The 18,710-nt window shown below is 37.1% G+C and overlaps 1 non-coding gene and 1 pseudogene across 1 annotated transcript; both read right to left on the bottom strand.

Moving 5' to 3' along the window:
* Window positions 1-3,937: 3,937 nt before the first annotated feature.
* On the bottom strand, window positions 3,938-4,019 carry TRNAS-AGA. Its single transcript has one exon. It is a non-coding gene; the product is annotated as a tRNA-Ser (tRNA).
* A 256-nt stretch (window positions 4,020-4,275) lies between these two features.
* On the bottom strand, window positions 4,276-10,670 carry LOC122077864 (annotated as a pseudogene).
* Between the last annotated feature and the right edge of the window lie 8,040 nt (window positions 10,671-18,710).

Below are 18,710 nucleotides of genomic sequence, written 5' to 3'. Positions count from 1 at the left end.
CCCAAATTCATCCCTCTGTTCATCTTCAACCTTCGACTGCAACATTCGCTAGGTCAGAGAGATATTGCAACTGAGCTGAAACCCATGACATTAAGATGGAGGAATATATTGGTCATATTTGGGTTAAGTGCAAATCCTATGTTATGGCCTTCAATTGAAAATGATCTAAAACATCATCACAGACAATCTGCCAGAAGCATACTCAAGCAGTCATACCTCACAATTCCCACTAAAGTCAGCTTCTGGATAGTCAAATCTATGTTATAAATTTGAAGCCAAACCTTGTCACAACAAAGTTAAAGGAGAAACCCACCCTTCATTTTGTTTGGGAAGATTTTAAATTTTGATTCAAGCCACAGCTTTAAAGGCCTGGGAAAACACACATTGTTCAGCAGAACTCAGATAACTTTTTCCTTGGTTCGATTTCCTTTTCACAAAACGGATTAGCCAGGTGCCTCTTTCATGCCTGATAATATGATTCAAAACTTAGAGAGTTGGCTTTCTATGGATGATCAGATGCTTCCCTCGAAGTATCTTCTTTTTGAACAAAACCATGTTCGAATTATTAAGGACTTGTAATTGAGGATCTGAATGATCCAATCGCTTATTCAAGCTAGGATGAATGAGAACATCTGTTATAGTATTTCTTGCCTTCTCACACAATACTCCGGATTGTTTCTTGTAAATGACAACTTTCTCGCTTCCCGAATTCAGTGTGCTCTCCATCCGAGCAGGCATAAGATTGCAAGTTCCCAAGAGCGTAATTGGTAAAACTGGTGCTCCAGGTTTGAACAGAGAAGTATTTACGCTCAATCATGCCATGGATATGACCTCAACCATGGAATTTCAAGTTAGTTTGGGGTTGCCTGGTCTCTGACTGAGAGTGTTTAATTCCCAAACCCTAGATTCAACCCCCAAACTCAGATATCAGAGAAGCGGGGACGGGTTTCTGTTGAGTGTGCACTTACAAACGATCGCCGACATGAATCAGTCTGAAAGTTGTATAGCTTCTTCTCCACCTGAGATTGGCTGCAAAGGGGTGATTTGCAATGCCTCCACCTTCTCCATGGTTCCCCATTAGAACTCTCTCTCCCTCTCTCTCTCTCTCTCTCTCTCTCTCTAAAGGGGTATCAAACTGTTCGGATATATAAAAAGGTATAATGGTCCTCTCGTCTTCGTCTTAAGACCATCTCTACTAAAGGGGTAATAAAGTCTTTTAATGTACAAAAGTGAAAGCATTTTTAATGTATAAAAGTAAAAGTATACTCACAATGTTAGGGGGATATAAATCGCTCAAACCCTTGGATCCACATATAATTTCAACAAACTACAGGGAGGGGGTACAATTTTTTCAAAAAAAAAATAATTAATATTCCAATTTCCAAGGCTTCCCTTGGTCCAAAAGGAAATGGTTCAAACCAAAATCGAAACCCATCGTTTTAAATCGAATCAAATTGGACTGAAACAAATTGATTTAAATGGAATAAATTTTATTATTTTGATGTTTGGAAAAAATTTAATTATTTAAAAAATATATATAGTTGATTATGATTCTAACAAATAAGGGTGGAATTGTAAACCAAATAAGGAATTGAATAAATCATGCCATACGATTTGGTTCTGATTTGGAAAAACAGCTCCTATCTGATTTCAGTTCAATTTTCCATGATGTATTTTGAATCGAGTTCATTCACACCCTTAATCGTAAGACTAAGAAGCCAGAGGGATTGAAGGGGAGGAAGTGGAGAAAAGAAATCTGAGGCAGTATGGTCCTTTTAGTTGAACATTACTTCGTCAACAGTGAAAAGATTGATGTCAACAGAGAAAAGGATATTACAATTCCACAAATGTGTGGAAGGAAGAAGGACTAAGAGAGGCGTAGACCGTAGAGAGTTTGCGTTTGAATTGTGAACCGGTCTAACATGCCAACTACTGCAACACCCTCCCCCCCCACCCCCCCCCGTGCCGGGCACACCAGCTTTAGAAAATCAGATAAAGTAGAGAGAGAACTGAAGATAATCATGAATAAAAAATTTAAAATGAAATTAGCATAGTTTTTAGTTTACAGTATCGGTTCGGGCCTTGATCATGGCCAATATTTATACGATATCAATACATATTGGATGGTATTAGTCTTAATCAATCCAATTTTTTTTTTAAATATAAAATTATCTTTTTGAACAAAACCAATGATATGTATTAATTTGTTATGTTTGTATTGAATTTTTAATCTGTTTCGACATATTTTGGTGGAGACTTGAATGAGATTTTTTTTCTAAGATCTATGATGGTAGCAGAGAGGTGTATAGTATGATATGATGGATAAACCCAACTTGAAAAATTATATATATTCTCTTTGTCTGGTTGTGCAAGCAAGTGAGATTTTGAGGATTTTCATGTTAGAATTCACGGACGAGAGTTTTTTGTCATAAGTTTGGATATTCAAAGATATCTCTATTGTAATAAATTTTTCATTATAGTGAATCATCTTTTTCTTTACTTAAGAATGTAATACATTATCTTGATGTGTGACGCTCATTAAATTTATGTGCTACTTTACGTGAATCCATATTTGTTTTCTTCATATTGATGTTTGTTTTATATCCATATGACCACCGATGTCAACATCTAAAACTATGGAAACGGAGAAAATTGCTGAATACCCGTTCATCTTTACCATTATACAACAACATAGGTCTACCGACAAAACAATGTCCCATAAAAGCTTCTACCTTAATGATGCCATTTTGGACAAAGTACCCAGGCCCATCTCGCTTCTTTTGAAACTTCGCTGAAACCATCGTCAACCAAGACAGCTGGATGATTACCAAGTGGTGGGACCAGTGGAAGTGGTAAGACAAGTTATGGGGTAGACGCTTAAGTGGTTGGAGTAGGACCCAAAAGATCTCACATCAACATATGTAAAAGAGAAAATAATGTTATGAACTTGCCAAATAATGTAAATGGTGACGATGGCCTACTACACCCTTTTAGTGCTCTCCACGCAAATGACTTAAGGGACAAGTATGCGTGCTGCGCCCATACAATAAGCTAGTGGATAGGTATTAATGGGGTGTCGGATGAAGAATCATACAAGAGGGTATGAGGTCATTTAAAAAGGGTAAGAGAGAGAGAAACACAGTTCAGACCAAATAATACTAAAATGTATCGAATTCAGATCCTCTCTCCTATTTTGTGTTTGGTTGGTTCCTCTCCAGCCATCCCCGGTTGGAGAGGAATTATATCTTAATATATGCGGTAGAATTTTCTTAGAACAATTTTCTATATGAGTTCAGATCAACTCCACATATTTTGAGGGTATTTCTTTTCCATAGAACCTAGGAATCAAAGAGTGATCTAATGGTTGGAGTAACCTAGAGATGTTCGCCCAGTCCTCCAATCCATGAGATCATTCTTTGATCCCTGAACTCAATGGAGAGGAGCGGAATCCTTCCACATAAGGTGGTAGGCTAACATGTGGCAGGGAAAAACCTACTTACCTATTCTTCATAAACTACTATCCAACTCCTCTTCTACATACTAAAATAGGAACATTACATTCAGACTATTGAATCACGACTCGAACACAAATCAATCACTAAATAAAAATAGACAAGACCTGAGCAATCAATGCTCAAAAGAGGATCCCAATCCCCCTTTTTTTTTTTTTTTTTTTTTGTCACTCTCCTTCTTCTTCTTCCACGGCAAACACACCTTCGGTTCCCCTCCTCCGTCAACCGCTCAAACCTAGTCTTCCCTGCAACATCTTCTTCATCTGTCCTCACCTAACCTTCCCTACAACCCTACCAACTTTTCTTTATTAAACTTACCACCACGAGTTCTAAAAATACCCCAAAACCCCATGAACGAATACACCTGCTTCACCGAAAAACTGCAAGAAAAAGAAACATGAGAGCTCAGTCAACTATGGAAAAAGCGTGAACGGCAGGGTCCGAGCCTGCGCGGGCAGAGCCCACATGATTTCTAGTCATGCCCGATAACCACTCCGGCACGTCCACTGGTTGTGTTGAGCAAGAAATTTTCAATTATTAGGTCTCGTTTTCAAGGTCGGTTTTTTCATGTAAAAACAGTTGCTAACAGTCGGGGGAAAACAAGGGCGTAGAATTCCTTCATCTTTTTTCATTGCATACCAATGTTTAAAAACTTAGATTATGAGATCAATCTCCATTGACGGTAAATGGTCTGAATCTAATTGGTGAAATAGAGAGGATGTTCTTATAATAGTGACATTCTTTAGGAGTTTAGGAGGTGACATTATAATACAGCCCCTTTGGCTATATCAGTGGTCATGGCTCCGGCATCGGCGATGACACGGCCGGTGCTGATCATGATCTTGTAAGTTTGGAAAAGGGCCTTATAGTTGATTTCACCTTGGGCGACAAGAATCCCACCATACCAAAAATTAAGGACCCAAGTGCATGTTATGAGAGACTGTGAGAAGGCAAGGCAGATGCCGGCAAACCAGGATTGGCGAATGTTCTCCCATTGTGGTCCTTCTTGGGCATGGTCTAGCATGCTGAGGATTCGGGCTTGAGAGGAGAAGGCAGTGACGGTTCGGAGATTAGAGACTGCTTCCATGGATAACTTGCTACTCTCATCATGTGCTTTTGACACCCTTCTTAGACATGTTCTTAAGTACAACACGTCGTGTATAGAAGCAAATGATTAACAAAGGTTGGACCACGATCATTACGATTGCAAGCTTCCATGCAATAACAAGGCTCATGGTGAAAGCCACTACTACGGTCGAGAAGGTTTGCATCAGGAGAGCCATTCGATCCCCCACCATTGATCTCACCTGAAAACGGTTCTTATATTAATAAAAGAATAAAAGAGGAGAGAGAGAGATGCATAGATATACCCCATTAGCATCCTTGGCAAGTCTGGAACAAACGACTCCAGTAGAGTTCTCATCCTCATCGAACCACCCAACCTCAACAATGCGCTCACACATCCTAAGCATGCTTTCTACCACTCCGGAAGATTCATGAGTAATAGCCTTTGAAATGATGGAACAGGCAAGGTTTTCCCCATATTTGGGGTTGAAATCGTCTGCAATTCCGATCTCGTACAATTCCGTGCAATACCACCTTCAGGTGGTGACACGTGTATTGATACCAATACAATGGTCCAGATCTGGTACAACTAATAAAACATTAAATCAGTGAAAAGACATTTAAATCAGATCTGGACCATTGTATTGGTATCAATACACGTGTCACCGCTTGAAGGTGGTATTGTACGGAATTGTACGAGATCGGAATTGCAGACGATTTTTTTCCCCATATTTGCCTCCGAGGCAGCACCAGTATCATCTTTGTTCTCTACTGAACTTAGAGAGCTAGACCTAGTAATCATGATGGATTTTCTTGGATTCCTATAGTCGACAAGGTTAAGGTTGGACAATGTTAAATATGTGGTGGTGGTGTCTTGTGTTTTCATCTCTATCTGTTGGACTTGGACGAGTGAAGAATACAAACTGTTCTTGTCTTGGATTAACTCGTCGTGTGACCCGGTATCCATAACCTGTCCATTTTTTACCACAGCAATCACATCCGCATTTGCTGATCGTGGAGAGTCGGTGGGCGATCCCGATGGTTGTTCGCCCCACCGCCGCCTTGTCTAGTGCCTCTTGGACGGTCCGTTCTGACTCAGAGTCTAATGCGCTTGTTGCCTCGTCTAACAAAAGGATCCGAGGTGCTTTGATTATTGCTCTGGTGATGGCTATTCTCTGTTTCTATCCTCCCGACATCTGAACCCCTCTCTCACCAACCTGTTATTCACACAAGTGAATTTGTTATTTACTGCATTTTAGTATTTACAAATCAACCTATTTAGACCACAACCAGAAAGTCACCAACCAACCTGGGTATCATATCCTTGAGGCAACTGAGATATAAAATGATGCGCATTAACAGCTTTTGATGTTGCAAAGAGAACCGGTTCCTGACTGACTAAACCCATTTGGGACCTTAACCATTTAACGCAATAATGGTTGATTTTCCTGACCCACTACTTCCGACCAAGGCCATCATTTTTTCGGCTGGTATTTTCAGACTGAAGTCAGGGAGGATTAAGTCATCAGGTCTCGACGGGTAAGCAAACTTGACATTCTTGAATTTAATATCCCCTGAAAAGCTCTCTAGAGTTCCACCTTCCAGGTTTTCTGGATCAATTTTGGATAACCTTCGTATAATTTCCAGTATATGTTCTCCGGCTGAAAAAGCTTCAGAGATATACTTTAGATTCGAGAGACCAGACCCTAGTGCCCTGTTTAAGAAATCAAAGCAAAAATTAACAATTTACAAGTGTACTAGAAAAATTGAGGTTAAAGAAATTGAGAGAGAGAGGGAGAATGAGAAATTATTACCGGCCACCAACAGAAAGGCAAGCCCCGTTCATCACGAAGTTTGGCACCTGTTATAGATTGAACAATCATATCAAAAAAACATATCCTAGATCTACAAATATGAAGGGTTGATTCTATGAATATCCTCATTTTTTGTTGAATGTAATTTCTCCTACACGTGTAAAAATTAACAATGTTACTGATTTTCAGCTAGGAGGGTGTTGATGTCTAATAATCTGGCCCAATCTCCTAGATTGGCCTCGGCCTTGCCATGATTTTCTATTCAAATAAAATCTCTTCAACATCCAAAAAAAAAAAAAAATTAAATCTTTTCTGTAACTTGGGTATTTACTCCCATATCCTTTGTGATAGAGAGAATCATTAAAAAAAAAAATGAATACGCTTGCAGCACGAACTATGATGAAGAACCACGCAATATGGGTCATTCTACTGAGATCTTCTGCAACCTCTGTCTCTACATTAGTTCTGTGAGAAAGCAGTGCTCCCAAAATATTATTATGAGTGTAACGGCTGTAGGGACCGTCAGTATTCTATATATAATAGAATCCCTAAACCTATTCCATTCCCACAATAGGCCTAAAAGTTTCCTAGGTCCTTATCCTCTTGGGCCCAATGGGTCAATTGGTATCAGTTAAGCCCACAAAAGAGTTCTAATAATTGGTATCAGAGCCTACACTATGGTGCTAGAATCAATAAATTATTTAAAAAAAAAAAAGATTTGGGTTCCAATTTATGAAAATCATTGTCTTACTCTAGCTTAAAGGTCCCGTATGAAAAAACTTTCTCACAAAAGTTGTAGAGCATGAGAAGACGGTCATGGCGGTATGCGGTAAGTCTTCGAAAACCTCTAAACGCACCGGCACATGCCATCGGAAATCGGTTGCCAAGGAGAGAGAAAAAAAATTTATTTAAAAAAAAATAGCTGCAAGTCATCACTGGGCAAACGATGAAGAATTTTTCACCCTGATTTTTTACGTTGAATCCAGTTTTTCGTGCTCTTCCTTTTGATATATTATGAGCCTAGTTTTGGTCAACTTTTATGGTCTGTTTTGTATAAGTTACAAGTATGGGTGTCAAATGATTTTTCATAATTTTCCTATTAATTGGAAGAAATAAAAGAAAATCAACTCATACATGACTTGCATATCAGAATATGAACTTGTTTATTCTTGGTAATGATAGTTCATGCTTTTGTTTGTGAATATTTTTTTTATTCATGCTTAAACAATCCCACTTTTAGCTGCCGAAATGAATTTGTAGACTATTGCAGGAAGATTGGATGAATTCACCAAAGTGGTAACATTCAACCTTATTGTAATAGAATACAAATCAAAGGTCTTCTTTGTTTGAAAAGACAGAGAATAATGGTTTGTAGCAAGGTTGCTAATGTTCACCCAAAGGTGACATTATCAAAAGAAAAGTTAAAGTTAAAGCAAGTGAAAAACAGAATAGGGATTTCTCAACTTAGAAGATGCTGTCCATCCAAAGATGGTTGTACTTTTCTAAAATTAGAAGAAGTATCGCAGTAATAGCAGAAACTTGAGTGGACTAGTATGTTTCAGACCCAAATGTCAGGAATGTTGTTCCGGTTGACACTCTTGAAATAATTGATAATTGAGATTGTAATGTTTAATTTTGCTAATTGTTACATGTTTATTCTTTTACATATATGTCTGTATCTTGAATAGAATATTATTTATTGAACTATTTAACAGGATGTCTTCTAGTTTTGATGTATTTGATATTCCTAAGCTTACTGGGGATAATTTCAACAAATGGATGGAAGACTTAGAGGTCTACATGAAGGTCTGTACTAGTAGAGCTATTCGATCCCTCACCATTGATCTCACCTAAATACAGTTTAAACAAAAGAATAAAATAAATTGCTTTATTATTAACTTAATGCAAAGCAAGCCTTTTAGGTTTTTTTCCCTTTATATATATATATATATATATATATGTATATATATGTATATATGTATATATATATATATATATATATGTGTCTAAATGTAACCAACCCGGTTACAAAAACCTTGTAGCCTAAATTACTGTGTCCCCATCATTTTGTCATTTTGTGATTGCTTTTAAGGTCAAAAAAGTAAATTCAACCTCAACTTTTTGAATCGTTATTTTGATTTAAATGGCAAAACGAGGAGTATTTTTGAGAATGAATACACTCTTTCCAAACAACCCCCTCTCGCCCCAACTGATCGTCTTCCTCTTCGCGAGTCTTTCTGTTACCTTCGCTGGTTTTTATGGCATAAAGTTCGGCGAAATCATCTCCAATGAGTCAGGTAAAGGCTCTCTTTCTTCTCGGCGTGTCCAATACTTTTCTAGGTTTTAAGGTTTCAAACTTCTAGTGGACTTCATTTTTGTTTTTTGAAGTTTAGAAAACAAAATCTCTTCCCAAAAATTCATGTATTAATTATAATGCAATAATTTCTATTGTTGTGCATTAGAGATGAGGTCGGTAAGATAGTTCTAATCATGTCTCTTTCTCTCTCCAAAGAAGTCAATTGTATTAAATATGCTAGTGTTTTCAAGAAATTTAAAATCCAGGAAGACGACAAATGGCAATATTGTAGGATTTTTTTTTTCGTAAAGCAATATTGTAGGCTTGGTACTACTATAATGATGACATGAGAAATTTTGTAATTATAATATATTTTATAGGTTGATTTTAAGGGTTTCGGGATTGATTCTGGTCAATTCCAATTTGATTTGGATTTGGATTGATATTGGCAACTACTGATTTGATCTCTAATTCCGTGTTTAAAATCAATTATAAGGTTTATAGGACTTGATCGTGGGGCTTAAGATTTGAGAGAGAGCTGCATAGACATACCCTGTTGGCATCCTTAAGAAGCCTAGAACAAACAGCTCCTGTAGAGTTTTCATCCTCATCGAACCATCCAACCTCAAAAGTTAGTATATTGCATAACATTTTTTCCCTCACCCTCTTCGTCAAATACTCACCCATGGTTGTGAAGTTGTAATGCTGGATTGTGTTGATTGCAAATGAAAACGCTGACAGTGATGCGAAGGACAATGAGTATTTCATTATTTGGAACTTAATTTCTTTGTGATCCATCAAGAAGTAAATAGAAATCATCCTCCCTATCACCAACGAGTACGTTGGATGCACCGCTCCAGACAACAATGCGCTGACACATCCTAAGCATGCTTTCTTCCACTCTGGAAGATTTAGGAGTAATAGCCTCCGAAACGATGGAACAGGCAAGGTTTTCTCCTCCTTCGCCTCCAAAGCAGCACTACTATCATCTTTGTTCTCTACTAACCTTACAGAGCTAGACCTACTAATCATGATGGATTTTCTTGGATTCCTGACAAGGTTAAGGTTGGACGATGTCGAAGCTGTGGTGGTGGCATCTTGCGTCTTCTTCTCTAACTGTTGGAGTTGGACGAGTGAATAATACAACCCATTCTTGTCCTGCATCAACTCATTGTGTGACCCAGTCTCTATAACCTGCCCATTTCTTACCACAGCGATCACATCTACATTACAAATTGTGGAGATTCGATGGGTGATCACGATTGTCGTTCACCTCACTGCTACCTTGTCTAGTGCTTCTTGGACAAACCGTTCTGACTTAGAGTCTAATACACCGGTTGCCTCGTCTAACAAAAGGATCTGAGGTGCTTTGATTATTGCTCTGGTGATAGTTATTCTTTGTTTCTGTCCTCCCAACATCTGAACCCCTCTCTCACCAACCTGTTATTCACACAAGTGAATTTGTTATTTATTAACATTTCAGTATTTCACAAATTAAGGTCTTTAAACCACAACCAAAGACTCACCAACCAACCTGAGTATCATATCCTTGAGGTAGTTGAGATATAAAATTATGTGCATTAGCAGCTTTCGCAGCTGCAACAATCACCTCCATGGTTGCATCTTCTTTTCCAAATAATATGTTCTCCGTGATCGATGTTGCCCACTTTCAATCACATCATCTAAAGAATGCACAAAGAGCGTCCTCGTGTTGAGAACTAATCTGGACTCATTTTACAATGGTAGGGGATGTGTTATTTTATTCTAATATGACTGTTGGATCTATAACAGGTACCAAAAGAGTGTGAATCAAGTTCTCCTACGAGAACTATTCTCGTACCATCTAATCCACACACATGGAATGCACTAAAGGGGTTTTACTTATGTGTATTTCATGTTTGTGGATTAGGATTGTATGGGAACCTGATCCTCTCTCGTGCCAAATTTCGTATTGAACGTGGCATTGTTCTTAGGGTACGACATGGTAGTATTCTTGCTGATGTGGAAGCTAGCCCTCGTGGCACTCACTTTTGTGGTACTTATAGTTAACCGAGGTTGATTCTAATGAGCTTATCGAGGAAAAACAATTAAGAGTATAACAAAGCTGGCACTATCGTAGAGCAGGTAATCTCGTTTATTAGGATGGTTTACTCATTTGTCAGAGAAGGAAAGGCAGTGAAAGAGCTCTCTACAGCCCTTCAAGGGTTCTTTAAATTAGGCCTAAAAGAAGGCTTAGCCAAAGGGTTTGTCTATGGCTAGCAATGGCACAATTTATGCTATGTGGGGTTTTTTTTTTAGTATGGCAACATGTTACTCATGTATCATGGTGGAAAGGAGGAATTGTATATAACTTTGGAGCTTGCATTTCTATTGGTGGCCAGTAACAATTTTTCTTATTCTCAATCTCTCTCTCTCTCTCAATTTCTCAAGCTTCAATTTTTTGTTTCACTTGTATTTTGTTAATTTCTATTTTGGTTTCTTGAGCAGCATATTAGGGTCAGGTCTCTCGATACCAGTGGAAATATTCTCTCATACGTTATCTCTTGCCAACATGCAGATTAATTGCATTTTGATTCAATCTCAGTTTCACCTAACTTGTAGGAGTCACTCTTCTATCTTGAGGTGTCTCTATGTGATATTAAACCCTGCTACGTTATAAGACTTATCATATTTGATATTAGTTTTCTCATCAACCACTGTTGTTTTCTCATTCCATGTAAATCTCTTTATGATATTATTATTATTATTATTATTATTAGGTCATTAGGTTGTAATCTTTCAAATCAATAAATACGATGTCGTTCCATTACTTAACATGGTATCAGAGTGCCTAGGGCCAATGCCCATCTAACCTACCATTCTCTTCTCGGTCTTCTCTTTTCTCACTTCCCTTCTGCTCTTATTAACTCCCCCATCACTTTCTCTCACAAATTTAAGGAATATAAACGCAATTACTTGTACGAAAATCTCTAACAAACCTCAATTCTAAATCAAATTTTTACTTCTCTCTTTTCTTTTCTTCTCTTGCCATTGTGTGGTCTTATTCACACTCTCAATGTCAACCTTGCTGCTATTCAAGATCTAATTGAAAGCTCCAATGAGCCACAATCCTAAGCAAATTTTTTCTCTCTTTATTCTCTTTTCTCTCTATTCACTTTTTTTTTTTTTTTGTTATATGATTATGTACTCGACAATCAATGTTACCTTTAGGATGCTACTCAAAATCCAGATGATTTGGAAGGTAAAATTTTGGAGAGTTTTTCAATGGATATTGAATTCAAGAACATTAAATTTGCTTACCCATCAAGACCTGATGACTTAATACTCCAAAAATTCAACCTTAAAGTACGAGCAGGAAAAATGGTGGATTTAGTCAGAGGAAGTGGGTCGGGAAAATCTACCATTATTGCTCTATTAGAAAGCTTTTATGACCCACCTAACGGAGAGATACTGCTTGGAGGAGTGGATATTCAAAAGCTTCAGGTTAAATGACTGAGGTCCCAAATGGGTTTAGTCAGCCTGGAATCAATTCTTTTCACAACCTCAATTAAGGAGAACATATTAGTTGGCAATGAATATGCAACAACCTTGTTGCATCTAAGAAAGTTGATAATACACATTATTTTATATTTCAATTGCCTCACGGATATAATACCTAGGTAGATTGGTTGGTGACTTTCTGGTCATGGTATAAGGACTCTGAATTGTGAAATACTAAAATGATAGTAAATAACAAAATCATTTGTATGTGAACAAGTAGTTGAGAGAGTGGTTCAGATGTCAGGAGGACAGAAACAGAGGATAGCCATAGCTAGAGGTATAATAAGCATCTCGAATCCTTTTGTTAGACGAGGCAACGAGCGTGTTAGACTTTGAGTCAGAACAGATCATCCGAGAAACACCTGACAAGGTCACGGTGGGACAAATGATGATCGTGATCGCCCACCAACTCTCCACAATCAACAATGTGATGTGATTGCTGTGGTGAAAAATGGATACATTATGAATGAAAATTGGGCCACAGACGAGTTAATTCAGTACAAGAATAGACTGTATTATTCACTCAACCAACTCCAACAGACAAACAAGAAGATACAAGACACCAATACTACAGTGTCAACAATGTCCAACGTTAACATTGTCATCGACTATAGGAACAACCAGAGCACCAACAATAGTTGGAGAAAATCCATCATGATCAGTAGGTCCATCTCTGCAAGGTCAGGAGAGAGCAATGATCGATGATTATGGTATTGCATCGGTAGGAGAGAACACCTAGCTTGCCTGTTCCATCGTTGTGTCGGATATTGTTCCTGAGCCTTTAGGAGTGGAAGAAACCATGCCTAAGATGTGTAGAGCATTGCTATCCAGGGCGGTGCATACTACATACTCATTGGTGATAGGAAGTATGAGTCCTGTTTACTTCTTGATGGATCTTAAAGAAAATAAGTTCTAGATAGTGAAGTACTCGTTGTCCTTTAGGTCATTGGTGATTTTTACATTTGCAATCAACATAATCCAACATTACAACTTCGTAGCCATGAGTGAGTATATGACAAAGAGGGTGAGGGAGAAAATGTTATCCAATATACTAACTTTCGAGGTCAGGTGGTTAGATGAGAATGGGAACTCTACTAATGTTGTTCTGTTCTAGGCTTGCCAAGCTTGCCAATGGGATATGTTCTCTCTCTCTCTCTCTCTCTCTCTCTCTCTCTCTCTCTCTCTCTCTCTCTCTCTCTTGTCATTTAAGTATTATAAATTTGGTGGACCCTAATTCTCCTAGTTTGATCGGCTTATACTTCTCACAAATATATAGGTTTGCTACCACCATAGGTCAACATAGCATCAAAATCGTCCAACGTTAACCTTGTTATCGACTATAGGAACAGCCAGAGCAATAGCAATAGCCTGAGAAAATCCATCATGATCAGTAGGTCCATATCTATAAGGTCAGTAGAAAGCAAAGATCGATGATAGTGGTATTGCATCGGCAGGAGAGAACACCTCGCTTGCTTGTTCCATCGTTTTGTAGGATATTGTTCCTGAATCTTTAAGAGTGGAAGAAACCATGCCTAGGATGTGTGAGAGCACTGCTATCCGAGGTGGTGCATCCTACATACTCATTGGTGATAGGGAGTATGAGTCTCGTTTACTTCTTGACAGACCATAAAGAAAATAAGTTCCAGACAATGAAGTACTCGTTGTCCTTCAGGTCACTAGTGATGTTTGCATTTGCAATCAACATAATCCAACGTTATAACTTTGCAACCATGAGTGAGTATCTGACAAAGAGGGTGAGGGAGAAAATGTTATCCAATACACTAACTTTCGAGATCGGGTGGTTTGATGAGTGATGAGCACAATAATGTGTGAAATCTTAGGGATATAAATGTACATTTTGCCCCACTTTGGATAGTATTACTTCTGCTTTTATTGTTTTTTTTTTTTTTTTTTTAGTTTCCAAGTTTGCAAGAGAAAATGCTTAAAGTGAATCAAGAACCGGTCCAAGCTTGAACTAACTTGTCCAAAGGTGGGACCCACTCATCGGTATCACATCCTCTCTCCTACAAAATCCTGAAGATTATTCTCTCTCCTTGCCACCTCACAAGATCTTGAAGATGCTATGCAGAGATTCCTTTCTAATTTAGTCAAGATTGTAAGATATTGGTTAATATTGCAGGGAAGGAATATAATTTTTTAATTTTGGAAACAAATTCTCTCTTTTCTCACACAATATCTCAGAGAATGAGGATTTTTACCAAGATTTAATTTAATTTAATTTTCTTTCTTTTCTTAAAGAAGACTTGTAGAAGGAAGGAGGCAAAACCAAAGCCCTATAAAAGCCCCTTCACCCCCCCCTCCTAGAGAATTATTCCCCTTAGTTTATTTTCTAGTTTATGCTTAGTTCTCTTCTCTCTCTCCCTCTCTTACTCCTCTTTAGTTTTAGTCCTTCTTTATTTTTGCTTTAATCACTTTTGTAATAGTTTTTTATTTCAATTAATACGATCACGAGCTGTGGAGCATCTCCTTTTCAAGTTCAGTTTTTTTTCAAGATTTGTTTTCTCTAGGCCTAGAAATTTCTGATTTGGTTCATTCCAGATCTGGTTTTTAGGGTTGGTAGTATCTCAAATCACCCAAGTTTTCAAGTTCAAGCATTGATTCAGGTAGATAGGCTTCTTCAATAGTCTTCTCTTCCCCCTATCATTCCCTCTTCTGACTACCATTTTTTTCTTAATTTAAGATTTTAATTTCAGTCGTTACATTATTGCTTTCCCTTTCCCCCAAGGTTCATGGCTAGTGTATGTGTTGGTTTTGCCCCTTCTAGCCATAGAACCATTATTTTATTGTTTTTATTTTAATTGTCTCTATTTCTCTAAAGTCAAGTAGAGTAACCCTTGTTAGATTGACTCTCTGGTCAAGTAGGGAAGCTCATATTATGATGCATCCCTCGGGCTAAGTAGAGAAATCTACCTGTGAGCCTCTCTCTAGCTTTATCCCCTTTCTTTTACTTTATTTTTATTTCAGCATTTTTTTCCTTCATTGCTTTTTAATTGCGTGGGTTGTTTATTTTTAGTTATTTATTTAATTTTAATTGCAAGGCTTGCGTATTTAAATTCTTAGATGACAAATGGTTAGGACGTTATTTTAGATACATATGTTTAGGACGGTAGTTCGAATTTCATCACAACCATTAATTGGTTCCTTTTCGCATTATTAAAAGAAGCCAAAAATAAGGTGGCTGCTCTCTTTATGTTCAACCCGTAGCTACATTGATCCGTACACTTGCGGTTACATTTTAATCCTAACAATGAGAATAGAAACTCTACTTGTGTAAAGATTGATTCTTTGGTGAAATTTGCAATCGATTGCTTATATGTACTTATGTTTTTTGCATCTACACATAAAGATGAACATTCATGTGGGAAAGGCTATTTCCTTGTTCGTAGATAGTGGACACTACTTTCCACAATCATGCCAGTACAATTTTTGGTTCTAGATAATTGTCAAATGCCTGTGTTGGCTTGGGGAATCCACAACCAAACTCAAATTCTTCAAGTATTAAGGAAAGTCCAACAGCAAAGGCCCATATCTAACATGAACAGTGGTCCCTCATGGGAATTATTATCAAGTTCTTTTCGATGTCTCCTTCCAAAGACCCCAACAGATCGGGGAAGACAGTCCAATATCCACCTACTCTAAAGAAATGGATGGCCATGAAACCAAAGAACCCAAAGAATCTCTAGGATTTGGCTACAGAAAACTTAAATGGTGCAAAAAGTAACTCCAAACCACCGTAGACAGAGCAAGGGATAAACATGTAAACTCAACATAACAAATCCATTGGCCAATCGAAAGCTTATTGGAAATAGCTGGTACTGAATTAAGATGAACCACTCTTAGGGTAACCAGAATTCCCAAAACAAGTAATTAATAATTTCAAATGGTTAACAATATTTTCTTGTAAAGCCACTAATTCAAATTTGAGTGTTAGCAATTTCACAGAAAAGGGCTACCTAGAAAGACGCTCCTTCAGTTCTTCATGCCTTTTGAGGACATTTGCCACTGGTAGGAAAACACAAGGTAGTTCTTAAGTCTCAAAAAGAACCTCAATGAAAAATACAATTTCATTTAAATTAGAGACCAAAAGAATAATCAGAGGCAATGTACATCTAGCCCGTGTACTCTCCAACCGTATATCTTCCTCTTGTATAAAGTTCTACAGCACAACAAGAAGCAAAGTTACGATCATCAGCGGGAGTGGAGTCCAACATAAAAGATTAAAATTAAAACTTACATTGCTTCTTTCATACAGATTTTATCATGAGAATGAAACGAAGAAAGTACTACCAAACTATGGTGAGCACCAAGGGGAGAGAGAGAGAGAGAACAGAAGAGAAGTCCACCAACTTTTTTACTTCCAAAAAAAGTTGTTATGGTTAAATGCACCATTTGTTATGATAGTCAGCAAATCAGCATCATTTATTTATGGAGAAGGCACACCAATGGCAGTGTAAGAAACAGTTTCATCTACATGGGGTCCACATAAAGATTATATTATGAACATTTTATTTATTTGGAAAAATATTTTAGACATTAGTGTCATGGAAGGTTCATATTCCCTTTATTTGCCATGTGACTTTTTTTTTGGGTGCAATTGCCCTGTGACTAAGTGGAGAGATGTGAATGGGTCCTGTGAATTTGTGATGAAGGACATAACAATGATTTTATTAGAATTTAAAAATGGTAAATGCTGGCGGAGTCCCGTGAATCTTCATGTGAGTGAAGTGGACTCTCAATTCTCATATATTGACACTTGTTAAGTCCTTGACCGAATGGTAACTACGTACATTAATCATATTTTGAAATATTCTAAAGATTTATAAATTTGAAAAAGAAAATGATCCCAATAAAAAAAGAAAGTAATTGATTTGATTCTGTTACGTAATTTCTTTCTTTCTTCTTATAACACTTAAGTCATAAGAGGTTATTTTATTTTATCAATCTCTCTCTCTCTCTCTCAATTGCAATAGATGCAAGAGTTGAAACTCAAAAACATCATATTGTGTAGGAAGAATTTGAAAAACAAGAACATTTGGTGATGCAGAGAGAGTGTTGAAGAAGAAGGAAGAGCATTGAGCAAGAAGGGAGAGAGAGAGGGGGTGGAAGGCGATGTTGGTAGTGCTAGGCAGCGTTAAGATAATCTCTAGTGTTTTAATAAAATTAGATTACGTGGACGAAGGAGGGAGAGGATATAAAAAAATATATAAATGAGATAATCTCTATTGTTTTGATAGGAATGAGATTGCCAACGGAATCAAAGGAAAAACACACTTTCCGTGTTCGTTTGGATTCTTATGTATTTATTTAGATCTTGTAATCGTTGACACTAATCCACTAAAAGATAAAGATGCGTGAAGATTCTTATTTAAACTATCCCACTTCACTTACGTGAAGATTCATAGATCGGACTCAAAAGTTTTACGTCGTTCGGTTCAGGTTCGATGGTTTCAGAATATTTTTTTTTCTTTTTTTAGGAAGGAGACTGGTTCATGTTGGGTGATCCTGAAAATTTTAGTTTGTGTGATAATGTATAAGAGAATCATTTGGTTCAGGTTCGATTACATATTGAATTTGAATCCTTAAACCAATTAATATTTGATTCGATTTTAATTTTACGTATTGTAAAAATTGATTGGTTCGGTTTTGAATCAATAAACCATCGGTTTTTTATTATTCAGAATCGTTTAAAATCTATTACGAACAAAAATCGAGTAAACCAAATAACCAAATTGAAAACTGAATAAATTCAATTACAGATCAAATAAACCCGATTAAAATGAATAATCAAATCAATCACGAGCTGAAGCGAAAAATAAAAAGTATAACAAAACCGAACCAATAATAAGCTGTATAATCAAAATCGATACCAAACCAATTAGTTATCACTTTCGATTTGGGACCTTGAAACCAATTAATATTGATTCGATTTCAATTTCTAACAATTACAATATGAATTGAATCAAACCGATTAACAATCATAAAGTTATGCTATTTGAGAAACATTTTCTAGTCTTTCTTCCCTTTTTTGACAAAAGGGTTCACATACGAGATTATTCTTATACGTCCCCTCTTTGTGGATATAGAATATATTTTCTCTCTCTTCATTTAATAGATTTTGTATCCACAGACCAGAAACATAGGAGAACATTCTAGTACGTGAACCTGATCCGTTTTCCTTTCATTTTGTTCCTTTCTAATGGGAGAATTCTCTCCACCCAAGGTGAAGAGAGAATCTCTTCATGTAGGGATCTATCCCGTCCATAGTTAGCAATTCGGCCGAATAATTCGCGAATTATTCGGCCGAACCGAATTTTAAAGAATTTTATCAAAAATTCGGACCGAATCCGAATTAAAAATAAAATTCTTTAAAATTCGCGACTTTTTCAAAAATGAATATAATTCGCGAATAATTCGGACCGAATCCGAATTAAACCGAATTATTCGGTCCATTTAAACATTATT

The sequence above is a fragment of the Macadamia integrifolia genome, chromosome 5, assembly GCF_013358625.1.
Source record: "Macadamia integrifolia cultivar HAES 741 chromosome 5, SCU_Mint_v3, whole genome shotgun sequence".
Taxonomy (NCBI): domain Eukaryota; kingdom Viridiplantae; phylum Streptophyta; class Magnoliopsida; order Proteales; family Proteaceae; genus Macadamia; species Macadamia integrifolia.
Note: the sequence above shows the minus strand (reverse complement) of the source record. Positions and strands in the feature narration are given on the sequence as shown.